Source organism: Calliphora vicina, chromosome 4 (assembly GCF_958450345.1).
Source record: "Calliphora vicina chromosome 4, idCalVici1.1, whole genome shotgun sequence".
Lineage (NCBI taxonomy): Eukaryota > Metazoa > Arthropoda > Insecta > Diptera > Calliphoridae > Calliphora > Calliphora vicina.
In genome coordinates, this window is record NC_088783.1 from 114,953,382 (window position 1) to 114,978,561 (window position 25,180).

Here is a 25,180-nt window from a genome sequence, read left to right on the forward strand (position 1 = left end):
CTGTGGATAATATATTTCCAAATTCACATTGTGCGGCTAACGTGCGCACCCGAACTGCCCATTCATTTGTAGTTTCACACGGTGACTTAGTTGCGGAATAAAATTTAAAACGTTCCGCAAATCCACATGATGGTGCTTTAAAATGCGTTTTCATCGCCGAAATACACAATGAAAATGTAGCTGTCGCCGAATCCAGTTTCGTTGGACTTAACAAATTTTCCAACAAAATATAAGAGCCTTCGGTGAGGGAGGTCAGCAAAATAGCTTTTTTCTTTCCATCGTCTGCCACATCATTTGCAACGAAAAACTGTTCCAATTGAAATTGAAACACACTCCACTTATTTAACAAATAATCAAATTTTGGCACCATTAAACCATTCATTTTATTTTAATTTTTTCCTCGTCGCCACTGTGATGTATTCGACTCAATCTTTATTTCAATAATAAGTGATTCTGCTTCATTGTAATTTATATAAGTAATCGATATACATAATACTGGGTACTAATATTATAAGTAATTTATACGATGTATAAGTAATTCATATCAGTAGTTATAGCTAGGTACGTTCAGTGAACGTACGTTTAGGGTATCTCTGATAAATATACCACAGTGAATATTCCAAAGACAGTTGTAAATTCAAAAATTAAATTTTAAAATAATGATTTCTAAGAAAATTTTTATTAAATTCAAAATTTTTGCCAGAAAAATTTTAAATTTTTTGCAAAAAAATAAAACAAAACGATTTGTTTGAAGTGATCTACCAGCCATAATATTCCAAAATTTTATATAAATTTAATGTCTAAAAATTGCTTAAAGTGTTAAGATTTCAAAACTAGTACATAAACCTAAAGCTTTCTTATAAAATTAAGCTTAAAATTTAGATTTTCTAAAGAGACCTTTAACAAGTTCATTGGTAAAATCAACATATTTTGGTCTCTCCAGGTCTCAGAATTGCTACGATTTCTATGAAATTTTTTGTGAATATTCTAAAGACAGTTGTAAATTTAAAGTCTTAAAAAAATTATATGGGCTGGTCTTTAACCAGATTTTTTAAAATACTTTTCCGATTGCTTTCGCATTTTCCCTAGATTCTTCATCCTCTCCCTCTCTTTTTGTCCTTGTCATGTGGTTAAAGCATTTTTTTTGTATTGTTTATTGTAGTGAACAAAAAAAAAAAACAATTGTTGCTAAAGTTAGTTCAGCTTTTGTGCCCCCTAGAACTTTAAATGCAAAACCGCCAACTCAAACAAAGTGTGGCAAAAATTTAATTTTTTACATTTGAGGCAAATTTTTGGTATTTCTTTTGATATTCTAACACTTTTTCTGTCACACCCTTTTAAATCATTCATATAGCAAAACATATCATATTAATAACACAGATTTAGCTTTAAGGCCCCTGTACTTGAAGACCGTTTTATTTTTATCTCTCATTGTTTTATTTTATTTTACCTCCTAGAATTTCTTTGAGTGTAAAAGAAGGGGGGCCTTCTAAAAGACGTTTGTTTTGTTTTATTTGTTTTGAACTTGTTGTTGTTGTCGTTAGTTTTGTGTACTTGTTTTGGTTTATTTTGTTAGAATAATTAGGTTTTTTTTGGTATAAAACAATTGTCAAAAGATTTTTTCTTTTTCTACTATTTTTCGGCTCAGTTTTCTGCTGAGTTAAATTGAGAGTGGAAGGTTGCTTGAGTATGAGAAGGAGTGTGTATGTGTAATGAAGAGTGTGTGTGTTTCAGAGAGGGAGAATATTTCTTTATAATAGAGCTCAATTGGTTCTTGGAGGATTTTTCTTGGTTTGCCAGCCAATTTTTAACTGACAATAAAATTTAAAAATATCAAAACACTGAGAAAAATGTTGGTAATAAAAAAATTAACAGATTTCAATTTATTTTTAAACTTTTTTAATTTTTATTAAGCAAATTTAATGAATATAAATGAGAATTTTTTTTTTAATTTTTTTTTTTAATTTTCGAAAAACTCAATTTTGTTTAAAATTTTGTTAAAAAGCTTTAATAATATTATAGAGTTTTAAAATCTCTAGACATTAACGCATCTATGCTGAAAATTTCATTGAAATTGGTTAAAAATTACTGCTAATAGAGCGACTTAAACTTAAAGTTTGGTTTTTTATTCCAAGAAAATTCATGTTATTTTCTAACAAACATTTTGAATTTAAGAAAAATTTTCTTAGCAAACTTTATTTAAATTTACAGTTATTGGAAAGCCTATAGTTTTCAGAATATTGTAGTAAAATTTCATGGAAATCGGTAAAATATTAAAACAGTAAAGAGCAAATTATGTTCCCAACAATTTTGGATTTTCACAAGCAATTTAGGTTATGAGTTTTTATAAAATTTAAATTTTAAGCAAAAATTTATGAGAAAGCTTTAGGAAAACTTTATAGTTTAGAAATCTCCACACTTTAAGGAATATGTACTATTAATTTCTTTAAAATTGGTTAAACATTTCGTTACATAAAAGAACATAAACTTTCAATATTATTTTTTTGCTTTCGCACACTCTACTTTTTTTCTGGCAAAAATTTTGAATTTATATAAAATTTTGTTAGTAATGTTTATTTGAATTTATATTTGTTGTTTAGCCAATAGTTTTTGGAATATTACAGCAGAATTTCATTAAAATGTTTTAAATATTAAAACCAGTAGAGCTCAAAATATATTGGTTTTTACATGAGAGTTTATACAAATTTAAAACATGACTTTTTACAAATCTTAAATTTTAGCCAACAATTTGTAAGAAAGCTTTAGGAAATCTGTATGGTTTTGAAATCTCAACACAATAAGGAATTAAAGCTATTAATTTGGTTTAAAAATATTAAAAATTGTTGCTCGTAGAGGATCACAAACATGAAATATTATTTTGTTTCTTTGTTTGACACTCTACTACTTAACTGGCAAAAATGTTGAATTTAATGAAAATTTTCTTAATTAAGTTTATTTGAATTTATATTTGTTGTTTAGCCAATAGTTTTTGGAATATTACGGCAAAATTTCATTAAAATCTTTTAAATATTGAAACCAGTAGAGCTCAAAATATATTGGTTTTTACATGAGAGTTTATACAAATTTAAAACATGACTTTTTACAAAATTTAAATTTTAGCCAACAATTTGTGAGAAAGCTTTAGGAAAACTTTATGGTTTTGAAATCTCAACACAATAAGGAATCAAAGCTATTAATTTCGTTTAAAAATATTAAAAACTGTTGCTTGTAGAGGATCACAAACATTCAATATTATTTTGTTGCATTCTTTGACACTCTACTACTTAACTGGCAAAAATGTTGAATTTAATGAAAATTTTCTTAATTAAGTTTATTTGAATTTATATTTGTTGTTTAGCCAATAGTTTTTGGAATATTACAGCAAAATTTCATTAAAATCTTTTAAATATTAAAACCAGTAGAGCTTAAAATATATGGGTTTTTATATGGGAGTTTATATAAATTTGACTTGTGACTTTTTACAAAATTTCAATTTTATGACATATTTTGTAAGAAGTGTTTTGGAAAACTTTAAGGTTTTGAAATCACAACACTATAAGGAATCGGAGCTATTAATTTCATTAACTTTGGTTAAAAATTGCTTTGCCTAGAGTAACACAAACTTAAAGTTTTGGTTTTAATACTTAAGAAAAATGAAAAAATTTTCTGGCAAAAACTTGGAATATAAGAAAAAATTCTTAGCAAACTTTATTTGAATTTTGATTTATTGCATAGCCTATAGTTTTTTGAATATTAAAGGAAAATTTCATTAAAATCGATTCAATTTTTAAGATCATAAGATACCAATATGTATTAGTAACATTTTAAGAATTTCACACAAATTTAAAACATGAGTTTATGAAAATTTAAATTTAAAGCAAAAACTTATAAGATGTGTTAGGGAAATCTATATGGTTTTGAAATCTCAACACAATAAGGAATAAAAGCTATTAATTTCATTAACTTTTATTGAAAATTGATTTTCATACAGCAATTTAAACATACAATTTGATTTTATTTCCTTCAAAAACTCTTTTAAACTTTTTGAATTTCACAAAATTTATATTGGAAAACTTTTTTTGAATAGCATTTAGTTTTCAGAATATTATAGCAAAATTTCATTGAAATTGTTTAAATATTGAAACCTGTAGAAATCAAAATATATTGGTTTTTAGGTGAGAGTTTCCCACATGAATTTTTACAAAATTTAAATTTTAGTCAGCAATTTGTAAGAAAGCTTTAGGAAAACTTTATGGTTTTGAAATCTCAACACAATAAGGAATCAATGCTATTAATTTGGTTTAAAAATATTGAAAATTGTTGCTCTTGGAGCAACACAAACATTCAATATTTATGTTTTTTTTTTTTTTCAGACAAAATTTTTTTTTATTTTTTGTTCAATAAAATCTTCAAAATTGTATATTAAATTATTAAATAAAATCCTCTAAGGTCTTGTATCAGGATCTCAATATAATTTTCGGCGTTTTGTTTCTCCAAAATTGTATAAAATGTAATTTTTGTTGCTATAACTTGGTTAAAATTCTGCTTAGATTATTAAATAAAATCCTTAATAATCATGTATCAGGATGTAACTATAATTTTCGTACTTTTGTTTCTCAATTTTTAAAAAATATCCTTTGAAAATGTTGATTTCACACTTGTGTTACTTCAAAAAATCCTTAATTTATTTAAAAAATCTTCTTAAATTCTTTAAAACTCATTTATCAGGTTGTAAATTATAATTTGTTGATAATAAATTGTGTTGTTACTTAAAATTCTTCTAAATTTATTTTCAAAATCGAACAAATTTCTTCAGAAATTATTTATCAAGCAATAGTAATAACTTGCAGCGCTTTGTTTCATGAAAAAATATAAATATTTCATTAAAATTTGTTAAATTTAATATTTTTTTAAATAAATTTAACAAAAATCTTATTAAATGTCCTTAAAAACAGTAATTTTCAGCCTCTTGTTTTGCTAATTTCCATAAAATTTCTTTTAAAATTGTTAATTTTTATGTTTTCTTATCCTAAATTTAGCAAAAATCTTGTTAAAGTTGCTTAAAAATGATTTATTAGGTTATAAATAAAGTTTCCTTACTTGTGTTGCTTTAAATTTATGAAAATTTCCTTTAAATTAATGAATTTCTTTAAAAGCTTAATTAATGGCTTTGATTTTACGCCAACCATTTCTCCCAGTGTAATTTTTCTCTAGTTGTTTTCAACATAAACAACAGGTAAACATTGTTACACACACAAACATGTACTCAATCACACACATTCCAAAATGTACACAGAGAGTATGAGTAATGAGTGAGAGGACCCCTAGATAAATACTCCCATTGTTGTTGTTGTTTTTGTTATTAACAGCAATTGCATGAGTATTTATGTTTGTGTATGATTTTTATGTTTTGTTTTGATATTTTTAAACTTCAACTCAGCCTCTTAGCCAAACTACTACAGCAACAAATAATCATCATTGTTATTAAAAACAACAACAGCAACAATAAGAAAGCCAAGCAAAGCAAACATACACTCAAAACTAAATATAGAGAAAAGTAGTAGTGAGGATTGTGATGGTTTGTTTAATGTTGTCCAGGGATGGAAATATTAAAGTTTAGATCGGTATGAAAATGATATTCATCATCGCAGAGTACTAAAATTTAAATTTTTAATTATTTCATATTAGTAATGTGGGCAAATCTATAGATAACTCCATTATACACAAAATTTTAAATAGAAAAAACTGTTATACCGAAAATTTTCCGTAGAAGAACTGTTATATAAGAAATTTTCTAGAGAAAAATCTGATGTACGTCCAAGTTTCTAGAGAAAAAAAAACTTTTTTAAGCTAAAATTTTCAGTAGATATTTTTGAAATTTTAAAAAACTTATATATTTTTAATTTAAACGAATACTATAGCTAAATTAAAATAAAATTACCTAAAAATTTAACAAAATTTTCTTAAATAAAAAAAGTAATCGGTACTAAAATTATTAAAAATTAAAAATAACCAACTTTAATTACATTAGAAAAATACTTTACTCAATTTAAAATAAAACTGCATTAACATTTCATTTAAAATTTATCAAATACAAAAAAGTAATCGGTACCAAATGTTTTCAAAATTTAAAATAACCAACTTTTAATACAATAAAAAAATACTTCACTCAATTTAAAGTAAAAATTTATAAAAATTAATTGAAAAATTGCTGAAATACAAAAAAGTAATCGGTACCAAATATTTTAGAAATTTGCAAAAATCGTATATATTTTTAATTAAACGAATACTACAGCTAAATTGAAATAAAATTACATAAGAAAATTAAAAAAATACTTAAATAAAAAAAGTAATCGGTACCAAAATTATTAAAAATTAAAAATAACCAACTTTAAATACATTAGAAAAATACTTTACTCAATTTAAAATAAAACTGCATTAATATTTCATTTAAAATTCATCAAATACAAAAAAAGTAATCGGTACCAATCTTTTCCGAAATTGAAAATAATCAACTTTTAATACGTTAAAAAAATACTTCACTCTATTTAAAGTAAAACTTTATCAAAATTAATTGAAATATTGTTTAAATACAAAAAAGTAATCGGTATCAAATATTTTAAAACTTGCAAAAATCATATATACTTTTAATTTAAACTAATACTACAGCTAAATTAACATAAAATTACCTAAAAAATTAATAACATTTTCTTAAATAACAAAAGTAATCGTTAACAAAAGTAATCGTTAACAAAATTGTTAAAAATTAAAAATAACCAACTTTAATTACATTAGAAAAATACTTTACTCAATTTAAAATAAAACTGCATTAACATTTCATTTAAAATTCATCAAATACAAAAAAGTAATCGGTACCAAATGTTTCCAAAATTTAAAATAACCAACTTTTAATACTTTAAAAAAATACTTCACTCAATTTAAAGTAAAACTTTATCAAAATTAATTAAAATATTGCTGAAATACAAAAAAGTAATCGGTACCAAATATTTTAGAAATTGCAAAAATCTTATATATTTTTAATTAAACGAATACTACAGCTAAATTAAAGTAAAATTACCTAAAAAATTAACAAAATTTTCTTAAATAAAAAAAGTAATCGGTACCAAAATTGTTAAAAATTAAAAAAATGCAACTTTAATTACATTAGAAAAATACTTTACTCAATTTAAAATAAAATTGCATTAAAATTTCATTAAAATTCATCAAATACAAATAAGTAATCGGTACCAAATGTTTCCAAAATTGAAAATAACCAACTTTTAATACTTTAAAAAAATACGTCACTCAATTTAAAGTAAAACTATATCAAAATTAATTGAAAAATTGCTGAAATACAAAAAAGTAATCGGTACAAAAAATTTTAGAAATTGCAAAAATCGTATATATTTTTAATTAAACGAATACTATAACTGAATTAAAATAAAATTACCTAAAAAATTAATAAAATGTTCTTCAATAAAAAAAGTAATCGGTACCAAAATTGTTAGAAATAGAAAAAATAACCCACTTTAATTACATTAGAAAAATACTTTACTCAATTTAAAATAAAACTGCATTAACATTTCTTTCAAAATTCATCAAATACAAAAAAGTAATCGGTACCAAATGTTTCCAAAATTGAAAATAACCAACTTTTAATACTTTAAAAAAATACTTCACTCAATTTAAAGTAAAACTTTATCAAAATTAATTGAAATATTGCATAAATACAAAAAAGTAATCGGTACCAAATATTTTAGAAATTGCAAAAATTGTATATATTTTTAATTAAACGAATACTAAAGCTGAATTAAAATAAAATTACCTAAAAAAATTAACAAAAATTCCTTAAATAAAAAAAGTAATCGGTACTAAAATTATTAAAAATTAAAAATAACCAACTTCAAATACATTAGAAAAATACTTTACTCAATTTAAAAAAAAACTGCATTAACATTTCATTTAAAATTCATTAAATACAAAAAAGTAATCGGTATCAATCATTTCCGAAATTGAAAATAACCAACTTTAAATACGTTAAAAAATACCTTACGCAATTTAAAGTAAAACTATATCAAAATTAATTAAAATTTTGCTGAAATACATAAAAGTAATCGGTACCAAATATTTTAGAAATTTGCAAAAATCGTATATATTTTTAATTTAAACTAATACTACAGCTAAATTAAAATAAAATTACCTAAAAAAATTAACAAAATTTTCTTAAATAAAAAAAGTAATCGGTACCAAAATTATTAAAAATTAAAAATAACAAACTTTAATTACATTAAAAAAATACTTTATTCAATTTAAAATAAAACTGCATTAACATTTCATTGAAAATTCATCAAATACAAAAAAGTAATCGGTACCAAATGTTTTCAAAATTTAAAATAACCATCATGTTTTTATCAAAATTAATAATATAGCTTAATTTAAATAAAATTTATTAATAAATTTTAACAAAATTCATTAAAGACAAAAAGTAATCGGTACCAAAATTGTTAGAAATTAAAAATAACCAACTTTAAATACAATTGAAACACAATTTACTCAATTTTAAATAAATAAACAAAAAAGTATGATCGTATCAACTTTTTCCATCCCTGATATAGCCTTTAGATGAGTTACAGTGGAGAGAGAGGAGAGTAATAAAGCCAGGGTTTTTTCTCTTGTTGTTATTATTGTTTTAAAAACACTCGTTGCACATGTACGACGATGGTGATGATGATGATGAAAACTACCTGTTCACATGCATCACAAAGCCAGCTCAAATACTTATACAATTTGACAGGTAATATGTGTGTGTCTGTGTGAGTGTTACAGTCTAAGTATAGGCCAACAAACCAACAAAATGAAGAAGAAAAAAAAACGTTGTACAAAAAAAATAAACATGATATGGCGGATGGTTGGTTGAACGGCGGACAGACACGGACAGCTTCAAACTCAATACCTATATGGACTTGTAAAGTAAAGACTGCATGCCAACGACATCAGTACGTAAATGACCGTGCAACAAACGTGTGTGTTTTTTTAAAACGATTATATTAACCAAATACCAACCAACAACAACAAGAAAATCTACTATAAAACGTATTAAAAAACCCAAACAAAATAAAAAAAAATCGGTAGCAAAACTTTGAAAAAAGATGTAAAAAAAAACGTCATTTTAATAATTATAGTGAATGAAATACATATTTATATAAAATCGTAAGGAATAACAACAAAAAATTTACAAAAAAGTGAATTTAAAAAAAGAAAATTTCAAAAATTTCACAACGTTTTTTTTCAAACACACACAAAAAAGGAAAGAAACAGACAACAGGTTTCAAATCAAAACCTTTTTGGCAAATCTTATAAATTTGGAAAATTTCAACATTTTCTTTAACAACAACAAAAAAAAACACCTCTTTTTTATCTTAATTTTTGTAATACCATTTTAATTTTGTTGCGTTTAGCTTTCGCAAGTGTTTAAATTTCTATACAATTTAATGTTGAGTTTGAAATCTATAAAATTAATTGTTGAAAACAATATCGTGCTCATTTATATTAAATTAACTTAAGCGTAACAATGTAAAGAAAATTTATTTAAACCAAAAAAAAAACATAAACAAAATAATAATAAGCAAAACCATGTTAAAATAAAGAAAATCATAATTAAAATCATAAAATTAAATGATTACAAGTGAAAGAAAAAAGAAATTTAAGATTCAATTAAATAAAAAAAAAAATTAAGAAAAATCAGGAATAGAGCAGAAAATTTGGAGAAATTAGTTTAAAAAACTAGATAAAACAAAATAGAAATCGTAAAACTTAAAATAATCATAAAAACTCAACAATTTAAAAAAATATAAAAAAATTGAAAAAAAAATTCCTGAATAGAGCAGAATTTTTGAAAGTTTAATTTAAAAAATCAATCATAACTTGGTTATAAAGAAATAAAAATCTTTTATGATAAAAATCAAACCTAAATTTTTAAAAATCCAAAATTGTGCAGAAATTTTAAAAGATCAGTTTAAAAAATTCCAAATTTTTTTTAGAAATTTTGCCACAACAAACCATTATTATGAAAAATAAATAAAAATTCTAAACAAATTTAGAAAATAAAAAAAAAGTTTTGAAAAAATTCCCGAATAGGGCAGAATTTTCAAAAAAATTTTAAATTTTTTTTAGAAACTTTGCCAAAACAAACCATTATTATGAAAAATAAACAAAAATTCTAAACAAATTTAGAAAATAAAAAAAAGTTTTGAAAAAAATTCCCGAATAGGGCAGAATTTTCAAAAAAAATTTTCAATTTTTTTTAGAAATTTTGCCACAACAAACCATTATTATGAAAAATAAACAAAAATTCTGAACAAATTTAGAAAATAAAAAAAAAGTTTTGAAAAAAATTCCCGAATAGGGCAGAATTTTAAAGGATTAGTTTAAAAAATCAAGCATAAATCGCAAATAATGCAATAAAAATTTTTTATTATGAAAAATAAGCACAAAATCTGCATCATATATTAAAAAAATCAAAAATACATTTTCAAAACTCCAGAATTGGGCAGAAATTTTGAAAGTTCAGTTTAAAAAATCCAATTTTTTTTGTAGAAATTATGTCATAAAAATCTATTATTAAAAAATAAACAAAAATTCTAAACAAATTTAGAAAATAAAAAAAAAAATTTGAAAAAAATTCCCGAATGGGGCAGAATTTTCAAAAAATTTTCAATTTTTTTTTAGAAATTTTGCCACAACAAACCATTATTATGAAAAATAAACAAAAATTCTAAACAAATTTAGAAAATAAAAAAAAGTTTTGAAAAAAATTCCCCAATAGGGCAGAATTTTAAAAGGATTAATTTAAAAAATCAAGCATAAATCGCAAATAATGCAATAAAAATCGTTTATTATGAAAAATAAGCACAAAATCTGCATTATATATTAAAAAAATCAAAAATACCTTTTCAAAACTCCAGAATTGGGCAGAAATTTTGAAAGTTCAGTTTAAAAAATCCAATTTTTTTTGTAGAAATTTTTTCATAAAAATCTATTATTAAAAAATAAACAAAAATTCTCAACAAATTTAGAAAATAAAAAAAAAAGTTTTGAAAAAAATTCCCGAAAAGGGCAGAATTTTTGAAAGATTAGTTTAAAAAAATCAATAATAACTAGGAAAAGTTGGAATAAATATCTTTTATTATGCGAAATATGCTAAAAAAAAGCTAAAAAATCAGACATAAATTTTCAGAATTTTGGAATTGGGCATAAAAAATCCAATTTTTTTTTTTAAAAAAATTTTGCCTTATTTTTATTATTATTAAAAATTAACAAAATTAGAAAATAAAAAAAAGTTTTGAAAAAATTCCCAAAAAAAATTTCAAAATTTTCAAATGGAAATCAATTTTTGTTAAAAATAAACACAAATTTTGAATCCAAACAATAAAAAACTTCAACAATCTAACAAAAATGTAATAAAATTCCGAATGAAGCGAATTATTGAATGTTTTGTTTAAAAATTTCAAAAAATTTCCAGAAACTTCCCATAAAAATTATCATAAATTCTGAACAAAATTTTGAAAAAAATTCTCGAATAGGGCGAAATTGTTCAATTATAATCAAAAATTATCATAAATTCTGAACAAAATTTTGAAAAAAATTCTCGAATAGAACGAAATTGTTTTAAAAAAATCCAAAATTCTTCAGAAACAAAAGATTTGAAAAAAAATCCAGAATTGTGCAGAAATATTGAAAGTTTCGATATTTCCTGAAAATTTCTTCCATAATCCAACTGGATATTCTAAATCGTTCTACCCAAGGCAGTACAGTTTTCTCCTTGTTCCTTAATCTTTCTAGCTCCACGAAGGATTGTATCTTCTTTAGCGATTGTTCTACTTAGAGCAAGCCACATTATCCAATCTATGTATCTTGATCTCTCAAGCTAACCAAAGGATCTTATCTTGGATCTTTCGTCCACCATTAAGAAACTTAAGTGTTTAACTCTTAAAAATCACAAGATTTTCCTTCGAAGTTGTCAAACAATTACGATCTCTCTAGCTCAGCGAAGGATTGTATTTTTTTTGAGCGCCTCTTCTACTTAGAGTAAGCCACATTTTCTTCTCTTCCTGGATCTCTCAAGTTAGGCAAAGGATATTATCTTGGATCTTGCATTCACATTAAGAAACTTGAGTGTATTGCGCGTAACAATCACTCAAATTTTCTTTCGTATTTGGCAAACGAAACTTTAAAGCCTCTTCTACTTAGTGTAATCCACATTTAACACTGTTCTTTGATCTCTTAGGCTTTGCTTGGCATCTATTACTTGTGGCTAAAAATGATCATATTGTGGCTAAAATTCAGCAAATTATGTTTAAAACTTGTCATACGATTGCCTTAGTTTTAAATTTAATGCAAATTTACACTTCCTTTGCTGTTCTAACCAAAGTTCAACACAATTTTTAAATAGTTCCTTGATCTTCTCGATCCACCATTCCATCCAGAACAAAGCACATTTTCAATTGAACTCTGATCTCTCAAATTTAACGTGGAATATTTGATCCTTGGTTCCTTGAGTTTTCAAGTTTTGAGAAACAACATTTTCCACTGTTCCTTGATCTTCTCGATCCACCATTCTATCCAGAACATTACACATTTTCAATTAAACTCTGATCTCTCAAGTTTAACGAGGAATATTTGATCCTTGGTTCCTTGATCTTTCAAGTTCAACATTTTCCACTGTTCCTTGATCTTTTCGATCCACCATTCTATCCAGAACAATGCACATTTTCAATTGAACTCTAATCTCTCAAGTTTAACGAAGAATATTTGATCCTTGGTTCCGTGATCTTTCAAGTTTAGAGAAACAACATTTTTCGCTGTTCCTTTATCTTCTCGATCCACCATTCCATCCAGAACAATGCACATTTTCAATTGAACTTTAAACTCTCTAGTTTAACGAGGAATATTTGATCCTTGGTTCCTTGAGCTTTCCTGTTTAGAGAAACAACATTTTCCACTGTTCTTTGATCTTCTCGATCCACCATTCCAGAATATTACACATTTTCAATTAAACCCTGATTTCGATCCAACTAGATCTTCTTCGATGCCTTACTTAATAGACAACCAACCAAATTTTTCTCTGTTCCATGATCTTTAAAGTTTTGAAAAGGATTTTGCCACGATTTCGATCTCCAACTCGATTATCTTTGTTGAATTTCTATCGAGAATAAACCATGTTTTTCTCTGTTCCTCAATCTCTTTCCATGATTTCGATCCATTTTGATCATCTTTGGTGCCTTTTAATACAAATCTTCAACCGATCCTCGATCTTTAAAGACTGATTTTTTCACGATTTCAATCCACCTAGATTTTCTTTGGTGCCTCTAGTCTCATTTGTCACTGTTCCTTGATCTTTAAACTATAGATACTCATTTTTTCCCCGTTTCACAATCCACCTTGATCTTCTGCAGTTCCGTTCTAGCCAGAACAATGCTCCTTGAACTACTTCAATGATTTTCTAAACAAAGCCAACCTCACTTTCCACTCCTCCTTGATCTTTTAAGTTTAGAGACAGATTTTTTCACGATTTCGATCCACCATGATCTTCTTTGGTCACTTTCTACACAATGCATGCCACTTTTGTCACTATGCCTTGATCTTCACACTTTAGAGATAGATTTTTTTCAAGATTCACGATCCAACTAAATGTTCTTCAGTGCCGTTTTACACAGATATTTTCATCTGATCCTTGATCTCTCAACTATGGCGAAGGATCTTTGCTGGATTTCAATCCATCTTGATCTTCTGTGATTATCAAAACAGAGCAATGCATTTTTCAACTTAGTATCTTTTCTCAATTTCGATCCACCTTAATATGCTTCTGGCAAGACAGATTTTTAACTGATCCTCGATCTTTCGTCTTTGGTGAGGAATATTTTCAAGCTTCCTTCATTCGCGTTTAAGAACATGTAAAAAAATCCATAAAATTTTCTTCGAAGTTGTTAAATTATTACTATCCAACTTGGCTTAGAATGTTCCTGGATCTCTTAAGTTAAAAAAGGGATCTTTTCATGGATCTTTGGTTCAGCTTTCATTATTTTTCCTTAAATTTTTGTTTAGGATTTTAGAAAATTTTAATATTGAATTTTTTTTTTCAAATTTCCTTTAATAACAAAGACTTTTTTGTGTGTGTTTTTAAAAAATGTTTATAAAATATTAAATTTTGAATTGTTTTTTTAGTTTTAACAGTGATATTTATTTGAGTGTATTTAAATCAATACACCTTTTGCAATGTGTAAGAACCTAACAACCAAACTACAAACTTAAAACTAAACATGTGATAATTTTCCTAGAAATGAAACCAATCTATTGAAAAGAAAAAAAAAATACAAAAATCTTATATAAAGCAAATAAATAATCAAAATTCTAAAGAAAAATTACACAAAAGTAATTGGATTACAAAATGCGTATATTAAAGCATTGGTAAGTTATACAAAAATTTTCTTTAAAATTGAATAAAAATAATAAATAAAAATTTAATTGTCTAAAAAGATAAAAACAATTGATTTAATTGTTTAAATGTAATGATTTTTTAATATAAATCATTGTTTTATATAATTTATAATTAAGCGTTTTATCTTGAACAAAAATCGCTAAATTGTTTGTACTTAATATGGCTGGCTAAATTTGGCCCGTTATTTTAGAAGAAGCAGACAACTTTTTACTCATTGTTTTGATTTTCACTCTCTCCCTCTCTCTCTTTGTACCCAAATTCTTTGGAATTCTTAGGTAGAGTTGTTATTTAATCTTGTTTTTGTTTATTTCAACCTTAACAAAATTTGTTACATGGAATTCTTAGTGTCCATCTGTCATTTTAAGGCGTTTTATTAACAAATCTTAAGAACAATATTCATTTTTATGGCCTCACCTTAAGATTATGGTTATAAATTTTGTCTCTTAAGGGAATAAGTTGTAAAAGAAAATAAAGATTTTTTGTTTATTAAGAGAAAAAATTAAATTTGAATAAAAAAATTTTAATTTAAATAAAAATTAAAAGCAAGAAATATTTGAGATTGCAGAAAATTGTAAAATTAATCAGTTGTTTTAAGACCCCGAAGAAATCCTTATTTCCAATTCTTAAGACTGAAATTTTCAAAACCCTCAACTTTGTTACACTGTGGCTCTCTTGATTTTAAAACTAATAAACTCGCTTATACATATTTTGAAAGCTTATGCCCTGCTCTATTTTTAGACCAAGTTTTATTTAATTTGAATAAGTAGTTTTTAAATCCCAATGAAATTCCTAGATTTGATTTTGAAAATTTATATTTGCAAAAGCCTTAACTTTGTTACACTTTAGCTTACTTTGGGTTTACAGCAGACATAATAGCTTATCCCCAGTTCTATTTATATGCCAAGTTTGTTTCAGATTGAATTCAATGAAATCTTAAGTTTTGATTTTAAAGAATATTCTTTTTTTTGAAACCATTTGCAAATCTTTAAAGTTTTTTTGGGAAATCTAATAAAGAACTGGGGTTTTTATTGAATAAAATACATTTTATCTTATTGTTTATCATATTTTTTTTAATTATTTTATTCGCTAAAATACAACCCTGTTAAAAAACAGGGTTGTTATTCTTTACAAGTAGCAACTCTGTTTAGCAACAGTGTGGCAAAGTAGCGGTTTTGCTTAAATTTAAATGGGATTTAAATCTATTTAAAAGTAAGAACAACTAAAAATCTTTTACTTTTTAAATAATTTAAGGTTGTTTTTTAATTCATTATCTTAACTAACACTGATTTTGTAATAAAAAATAAGCAAACAAAATTGTACTTCAAATAAGCTTCAAAAAAACTATTTCACTTGATTGTATGAATTCAGGGCTTGTTGTTGTTGTTTTTCTCGGACATGAAGATGTTGTAAATCTAGTAAATAAAGGCTTGATTTTGTATTGTTAATAATTTTGCAAAGGGAACAACCGAGAAAACATACAGTAAAATGCAGGAAAAAGAGACAAATTTTCCAAAACAAAAATTTTATTTTCTTTATAATTTAAAGTCCTTTTTAAAAAGATTTTACTGTTTAATATTTTTATATATTTTTTGTAGTGTTTCTTGTTTCTTATTTGTAAATCATTGAAGCAAAACCTTTAGTTAATATTTATTTTTTTTTCTAAAGTTTTACTATTACTGGGCATTTTTTTGTGTGTTATATAGAGAAGTATAAGGGCTTTTGAAGAGAAATGTGTTGTGTGCTTTAAAAAATACAAGATTTTCAACAAATATTTTTTTGTAACTTGCTTTTTTTAGCCTTAGGAAAGCAATTTAGTTAAGTGTTGCTGCTAGTTTTAGTTACAAAACCAGAAATTTAATACATTTGTTAAATTTTCAAGAATTTTTGTTAAAGAAAATTTAAAAAAAATAAATTTTTCTTAAAAAAAATGTTTAATTAAGGACCTAAATAAATAAATTTTAAGAATTTTTATTTAAACTCATCATTAGCAACTAATTTTTTTATAAAATATTTCAAAAATTATTTAATTTTTAACAATTTCTTAAATAAAATATTTAATTAAGGATCTAAATAAATAAATTTTAAGAATTTTTATTTAAACTCATCATTAGCAACTAATTTTTTTATAAATTAGGTATTTAATTTTTAACAATTTCTATTTTTCTTTTAATTCTTTTTTTTTACCTTTAAAAATATTCATTTCATTTAATTAAATTTGAATTTCATTAAAATTGTTTTAAAAAAAAAATCCCTTTTAAATCATATTTATTAAGCAGCTGAGATTTTCCCCCTTTTTATTGCACTTAAATTTCAAGTTTATTAACTACTTTATTATCTGTGGATTGTTGCCTTTATTGTTGTTGTTGTTGTAGCTGTATGTTAAATAGTACTTTTATTAAGTACTATTATTATTTTCAAGCATATGTTTAATCAAATGTCAAATGCATTGAATTGCAACAGGTGAAATTACAATTGTTCAAACAGAAAATAAAAATGGAGAGGGAAGAAGACATTCACCATAAACAACAACAACAAACACACACACCCACTATCAATAGCCGCCATTTCCCCCCTCTGACTCTTTTCTGTGTCTCTCTATCACTCTCTGTACCAAGCAATAAAATAAAAATTCATTATGATGATTGTAATGTTAATAATGAAAAACTATATTTAATATTTAACCAACAACAAGTGTTTGTTTGTTTGCTTGTAGTTGTTATTGTTTTTGCTTTTTATCAAAATGAATGCATGCATGAAACATAATAATTCACTGTATATATATATAGATGACACTCAGCATGACCACCCTCCATCTCTCTCTCCCCCTCCTTTCATTCTTTCTTTTTCTCTGGGTAATTATTCAAGCATGCGAAAGTTTTGTTGTTGTTTTTGTTTGAAGGGTTTAGCTTGTTTTGTTTGGATTTTTGTATGAATATGTGTTTGTTATTGTTTTGGTTTGTTTACAATTTACTAGGTTGATGTTGTTGTTATTGTCATTTACTTCCGTTATTATAATTTAATTGTTGTAGAAAAAAGAGCAGTAATAACAACAGGGCTGTTTTACTATGGTTAAAATTACACAAAACAGAGTTGCATTTAAATTGAAATATGGTTTAAAGTATTTTCTTGTTTCCAGGTTATTTAAATGAAAGATTCCCCTATAATTTTCTTTAAGATCTATATCAAACACCTGTTAGCATTTGTTTTAAGCCCTTTTGTGTTAAAAGTTTATTTCAAATGCAAAAAATTAAGCATTTTGTTGGACTAACCACAATACACTAAGCAAAATTTTAGGTTTAAAATAAACTAAAAGAAAATGTTTGAAAATAAAAACAAATTTAAAGGAAAATTCATGATTTTTAGGATTTTTTTCAAAGAATTTTTGTAAATTCAAAACAAAAATTAAACAAACATATAATAAAATGAAAAATATTATTTAAAAGCAAACGAATTTATATAAAAATTTATTTTTTTTTTAAATTTATTGGAGAATTAAGGTAAAAACTAAAATATTACTTAAAAAACAGTTCAAAAACAAACTTATTTATATATATTTTTTGATTAATTTAATAACTGATTTTTAAGAAAAAATAAAGATTTTAATAGAATTTTTTGAGAATTTAAGTAAAAAATTGGGGTTTTTATTTAAAAAAGGCTTTAAAAAACCAACCAATTACATTAAAATTATAAGTTCAAATAAATAATAAAATTTTCGAAATTTTGAAAATTTTTATGGAATTTTTTAAAAATAATGTTGAAAAAATTAGGTTTTTATAGAATTAAATTTTTAAATTAATTTTACTTGAAACCATAATTTTAAAAAAAAATATTGAATTTGAAAAATCAGTTTTCTTTTGAAATTTTTAATTTTAAAGGGAAATTTTTCAAAAGTAAGAACAGTTTTGTGTTGAAATAAAATTCATTTGATTTAAATTAAATTTAATCTAGCTTTTATTTCCAGTTTACAGGAATTTTGAATTGAATTATTGAAATATTTTTCAAAATCTTGAAATTTTTTATAAAAAATTTAGCATTTTTATATTGTTTTTTAGGTAAATTCAATGACTATTAATTTTATTTTAAGTTCATAAATGAATAGCATTAAAAAATTGGCAAAAATCTTAATTTTTTTCAATTTTAAAAAATCATAACCTTAAAATTTAATTTATTTTAAATCTATATTTTTTGATTTTTATGTATTAGAGATTGATTTTATTTATCATAATACGGTTTATCTATTTAATATTTTGGCTAAATCTTAATTTAAATGAAATTTTAAAATTCTAACCTAAAAATTTTAATAAAATTAATTAAATATGATGCTAAATGGTATTTATAACTTGGTATTAAACTAAATAATGTTTGTAGATTTAATTTGAATGTTTAATTATTTGTATATGTGACTTGAATTGAGTTTAAATAAATTTTTTAAAATTATAACCTTAAAAATTTTAATTTTTAAAATCCATTTTTTGGCTTTAAATTTAATCAAAATTAATTGCTTATGCTTTACTGTTACTAAAAATCAATTATTTTGGTTTTTAATTTATTAAAATCTAATGATTTGCTTTAAATTTGTTTAAAAATTTAATTTTTATTTTTGAAATATTTCAAAAACAACTTAAAAATCTATAAAATTTTAACAATTTAGTTGTTTAAATGCTTATCGCTTTAAAAATTTGAGAATATTTCAATTTAAAAGAAATTCAAATATTTAACTTTTTCAAAACTTTTTTATTATTTTCTTTCTTATGCCCTTAAATTACTTTAATTACTTTAATTTGTTTAATATTATTTAATTTTTTTCTTTAAACAAAAAGTTCAAGTTCAAACTCTATTAGCTGGAGCATGTTTTCTGCAAACAAACTCTGTATATTAAAAACAATTATTCAAATTATGTGCAAAATAAGGCTGTCATTACAGACACGACTTCAATCTTAAGAAAATTTGCAAATTGTTGTTATTGTTTCGTGTTTATAATGTAAAAATTTTCAAGACGCCTGGCAGACTGTCAATGTGACGTCTGGCTTGAAAAACAATGGCCATTGAACTTGAATTTAAGAGTGCTGCATGTAACAAACATTTACAGCAAGATATTAAGTTAAGACCCAGTTTGAGTCATCTTTTAAAAAGGTAAAGAGGAAATAGAGTATAAAAAGTAAAGTTTTAAATTAAAACTTTAAGTGGGTGTTTTTTTCGTTTTTTGTAATAACTAAATTACTTTTTAATGTTTAGACAAATTAAACTTGAAACTAAATTAAACAAAAAGGTCAAAGAACTTTTAAAATACCTAACTTTTTTTGTAAATGTTAAATAACACAAGTTAAAAATTGTTGAGCAGTAGGATATTATTTAGATTTATGTTAGATTTCATTTGAAATTCTTTCAAAGTAATTATTTGTTTTGAAATTTGCATTTTTCTTAAAGCGTGTAATGCATTCTTAATGAAACCCATTTCATTATTAAGTAAAAGTTAAAAAAAACTCAAACACATAAAAATATTTCAGAATTTTATAATTTGTTTTGTAGATAAATCACTGCTAATGAATATTTTATCAGTCAGACATTCAAACTAATGGAATTTTAAATATTTCCGGTTTGAAAAAAGGAAATTAAGCTACAAAAAAGATTTAAAGATTTAAATGAAATAAAACAAAAATAATTTAAAAAGAAATTTGATATCAAACCATTAAAGGATTTTATTAAATTAAATAATAATTTTGCTTTAACATTTCCTTGTTAAATAATAAAAATCATAATATCAAAGACCTGCAGCCGCCAATTTTCTTCCAATAGTTGTCCTAAATAAACTCTTATTAAAGAATTATATTATTTCCTTGTCTCTTATCAAATCAATTGAAAAAAAACCTTACAAACTATTTGTTTAACTATTACAGGTGATTTAAAACCTTAAAATAATAAAAAAAAAAAGAATCTTTACAAACCAGACAACACTGAAAACAACAACAAAAAAATCTCCTACAATAAATCAAAACAAACAAAGCAAAGCAAAAGAAATCCTGTAACAAAAAACAACAAGAGCGAGAGAGAGAGTAAACACTATAGCCCTCTTAATTTATTTAACATATTGATGGACTCTATTGAAATGTAAACAAAAACTCTACACACACAAACATCCGTTTCGTCATGCTTTTTTGTGTTTGTTTTTTCTCAGCCAACAGAGTTGCATTCCCCATTAAATACAATTGTTAATGTTTATTTTTAGCTATTTGCTTGATTTTCTTTAGAAAATTGGAAATTTTATGTAAAAAAAACTATTGAATTACCTTTGAATTCCAATATTTGTTTAGTTTTTATCTTTACTTTTACCAATTTGTGTTGGCGTGTAATTAAATATTTATGTTCAGCAAAAAAAAAAGGAAAAATTTGCAATTTATATTTGTTTAAAATCAAGAGGAAGTTTTCACAAGTAAAAGAAAGTTTTTTTTAGCAAGTTAGCTAAAAAAAAGTAAAATGAAATGAAAAGCTAAAACAAAATTAATAATTAATAAGTAAGATAAGAAAATGAAAGTAAAAGTAAATTAGAAACCATAATTTTAAACAATATTGAAAATTAAGCAGCAAAAAATCTTCATTGTAACAAAAATTCCTTAAAAAAATAGATATTTTCAGGCACTTTAAATTAAAATAAATAAAATTTTAAAAGAAAATCTTGGAATTTCTAAAAATTTTCAAAATATAACCAGTAATTTGTTTGAAACTTTCAATATTTTCTATTCAAAAAGCTATTTATTCAATAAATTTTATAATATTTAATACTTTTTTATTTTTATTTAAATTATTGTAATTTCAGCAATATAAAAAATTTTGAAAATTCTAACCTCAAAATTTTAATTTCTTTAAAATCAATAATTTAGCTTCAAATTCCTTTGAAAACGATTACTCATAATAAAATTTAAACTGAATACTATTTATTACAAGGAAATCATTGAAATACATAAAAGAAAATCCACAATTTAAGAAATTTTAAAATTATAACCTCAAAATTAAATTTTTTTTTTAAAAAAAATGAATTAAAATTAAACAAAAATTAAATTTTTTAAACAAAATTAAAAGAAAATAAAGATTTTTAAAAAAAAATTTGATATTTTTTTTTTTAAATTTTTGCTGGTTAGCAATTTTTCAAACATAACCTAATTTTTTTTCAATATTTTAGAATTTAAATACTGTTTTATTAACTTTTTGGAAACTAATTTAAGTTTTATTTTATAATTTAAATTAAATGTCTTTAAAAATGAGAGAAAAATTCTGAATTTTTGTAAATTTGAAATTTATAACCTCAAATTTTTTTTCAAATTCAATTATTTTGCTATAATTTCAATAAAAACCAATTACATTACCTTAAATTTAGAGTAAATATTATAAATTAGCCAGTTTTACTAACAAATTATCTAAAAAAACAAAGAAAATTGCTTATTTTTAAAAATTTAAAATTCTAACCTCAAAATTTTAAATTTTTAAAAATCCATATTTTTGCTTTAAATAACTTATAAATTAATTAGCTGGTCTTAAATTTTAGCTAAAAAGAGTTATTAACAAGTTTTACAGCTAAATTCCTTAAAAAAAATCTCAATTTTGGAAAAAAAAACTAAATTATAAGCATTTTAATAACTTCAAAATCTTTTAATTGTTTGAAAATCTATTAAAAATAGTTTTTAAAGCTTTAAGCTTAAGTCTAGTACTATTTACTATCAATTTCTTTTATAAAATTCTTTAAAAATAACAAAAAATCCTCATTTTAAGGAATTTTAAAATTATAACCTCAAAATTTTGATTTCTAAAAAATCCCTAATTTTACTTTAATTTGTATTAAAATTAATACTTTGGACTTAAAACTTATTAATTGTTAGTTTTAATTTTTATTTCTTGGAAAAAATTGAAGAAAACTGCAAATTTTGTAAATTTTCAAATTATAACCTCAAAATTTAAATTTCCTTATGAATCAATTATTTTGCTTTAAGTTTATTAAAAAGTCAGTTCTTTTACTATCATTATAAAGTAAATTTTATTTATTATCAATTTATTCCACAAAATATCATTAAAAATGTCAAGAAATCTTACTTTTAGGGAATTTAAAAATTATAACCTCAAAATTTGAATTTTTTTAAAAATCAAGATTTTTGTTTTAAATTTCATTAAAATTAAATAGTTTAGCTCAAATTTACACTATAAAAATATTTATTAAGAAATTTTGTACTTAAATGTTTTAAAAATCTAAAATTTTAAAATATTTTTAAATTCTAACCTCAAAACTTTAATGATATTTGACAATTTAGTTCTTCTAACATTTAATTTAATATATGACACAACAGTCATCAAGGGTGTCATCAGTTTTGTCTTTCTAAGAAAATGTATAAAAATATCACAAATTGTTTATTACTTTTAGCTAAAACCTTAATAAATGTCCTTTTTTTAATCCCTCTCACTAAACTCTGTTTATGGCTTAAAACCTGGTGTATTGATACCTTATTGCATTAGCCTTCGTTTGTTTTAGTTAAAGTTGTAAACTTCACGTAGCCAAAGAGAGTCACGCAAAAACATGTGTATTTTGTTGTTGTTTGTATTTGATTTTCTTGTGTGTGTCTTCTTCATATAGGAGAGTATTTATAATGGCTTCCTTGAGGATATTTTGCCGACATTTGACAAGTGACAGCTGCAGTTTTTGTGTGTGCAAAAATATTACTTTGGCTTAAAGAATTTTGCTGCTGCTATTTGGCAGGTAGCAAGCAAAAACACACACTTTTCTCATAAAATAATGCTGCTGTAGTTTTCGTTTTAAATGTATAACATGATGTTACTAGGAATTTATTGAATTATCAGTAAAATGACAATAGAAGAACAATTTTGTAATCGTATCAAAAAAAACAAAAAAAAAAAGAATAGGGGAATTTTGTACAGACAAAAATGTCAGGGATATAATGCAAGATGAAACTAAAAAAGCCGAATTGAATAAATTGTTAAGCAACCTAGTTTTAGGCAAAAATTCCTTTTGACTTTAAATAATTTTTTAAATAATAATTAAAATCTCTCTAAAATTGCTTAATTAAACACTTGGTTTTTGCAAGATTTGATAAAAAAAAATATAATTTTTTAGTACGTTTTTAAAAAAGTAGTATTTCTAACAAAATAAACCCATTTTACAATAATTTAGGAGTTTTCATGAATAATACTAAATATTTTAAGCATTTTTGCAACTTTTTAAAAAAGTAGTATTTTTAGTACCTTTTTTAAAAAAGTATTAATTTTCCCAAAAAAGTAAAGAAATGCTTTAAAAATTGCATAAAAGCATGAGTTTTCCCAGATTTTATAAAAAAAAAATTAGGAACATTAAAATAAGTAGTATTTTTAGTACTTTTTTAAAAAGTAGTATTTTTTACAAAATAAATAAATTTGAACATAATTTATTGTCTTTTATGAATAATCAAAAAAATTTAAGCATTTTTGGAGCTTTTCGAAAAAGTAGTATTTTTAGTACCTTTTTTAAAAAAGTATTATTTTTCCCAAAAAATTAAAGAAATGCTATAAAATTGCATAAAAGCATGAGTTTTCCCAGATTTTATAAAAAAAAAAAATTTTAGGAACATTAAAATAAGTAGTATTTTTAGTACTTTTTTAAAAAAGTAGTATTTTTAACAAAATAACAAAATTTACTAATAATTTAAAGTTTTTCATGAATTATCAAAAATATTTTAAGCATTTTTGCAACTTTTTAAAAAAGTAGTATTTTATAGTACTTTTTTAAAAAAGTACATATTATATTTCCCAAAAAAAAAGTAAAAAAAATGCTAAAAGATTTCAGAAAAACATAATTTTTCCCAGAATTTATAAAAAAATTAATTTTAGGAACATTAAAATATGTAGTATTTTTAGTACTTTTTACAAAATAAAGAAATTTCAGCATAATTCAATGTTTTCATGAATAATTTTGAGTTTTCAAGTCTTTTTAAAATAAGTAGTATTTTTACTACTTTTTGAAAAAAGTGGAATTTCTAATAATTTTCGATATTTTTATCAGAAATTGCATAAAAGCTTGATTTTATTATGGTTCAATAAGAAAAAATAAAAAAAGTAGTATTATTAGTACTTTTTTAAAACTTGAATTTTTTATTAAAAGTAAGGAAATTTCAACATAATTTAATGTTTTCATGAATAATTTTGAGTTTTCAAGTATTTTAAAAAAAGTTGTATTTTTACTACTTTTTTTAAAAAAAAGTAGAATTTCAATATTTTTCGATTTTTTCTTCAGAAATTCCATAAAATCTTGTTAATATTATGTTTCAATAAGAAAAATTAAATTTTTCTATTTTTTTTAAAAAGTAGTATTTTTAGTACTTTTTTTAAAAGTTGAATTTTTTATTAAAAATAAAGAAATTTCAGCATAATTCAATGTTTTCATGAATAATTTTGAGTTTTTCAAGTCTTTTTTAAATAAGTAGTATTTTTACTACTTTTTGTAAAAAAGTAGAATTTCAATATTTTTCGATTTTTTCTTCAGAAATTGCTTAAAACCTTGTTATATTATGTTTCAATAAGAAAATTTAAATTTTTCTAATTTTTTAAAAAGTAGTATTTTAGTACTTTTTTTAAAAGTTGAATTTTTTATTTGAAATAAAGAAATTTCGACATAATTTAATGTTTTCATGAATAATTTGAGTTTTCAAG

The 25,180-nt window shown here is 23.1% G+C and overlaps 1 protein-coding gene across 2 annotated transcripts in view; it reads left to right on the top strand.

Annotated features, from left to right (window-relative positions):
- The window catches only part of sdt (stardust), a 211,127-nt gene that overhangs the window by 139,808 nt on the left and 46,139 nt on the right, over positions 1-25,180 (top strand). The window lies entirely within an intron of this gene.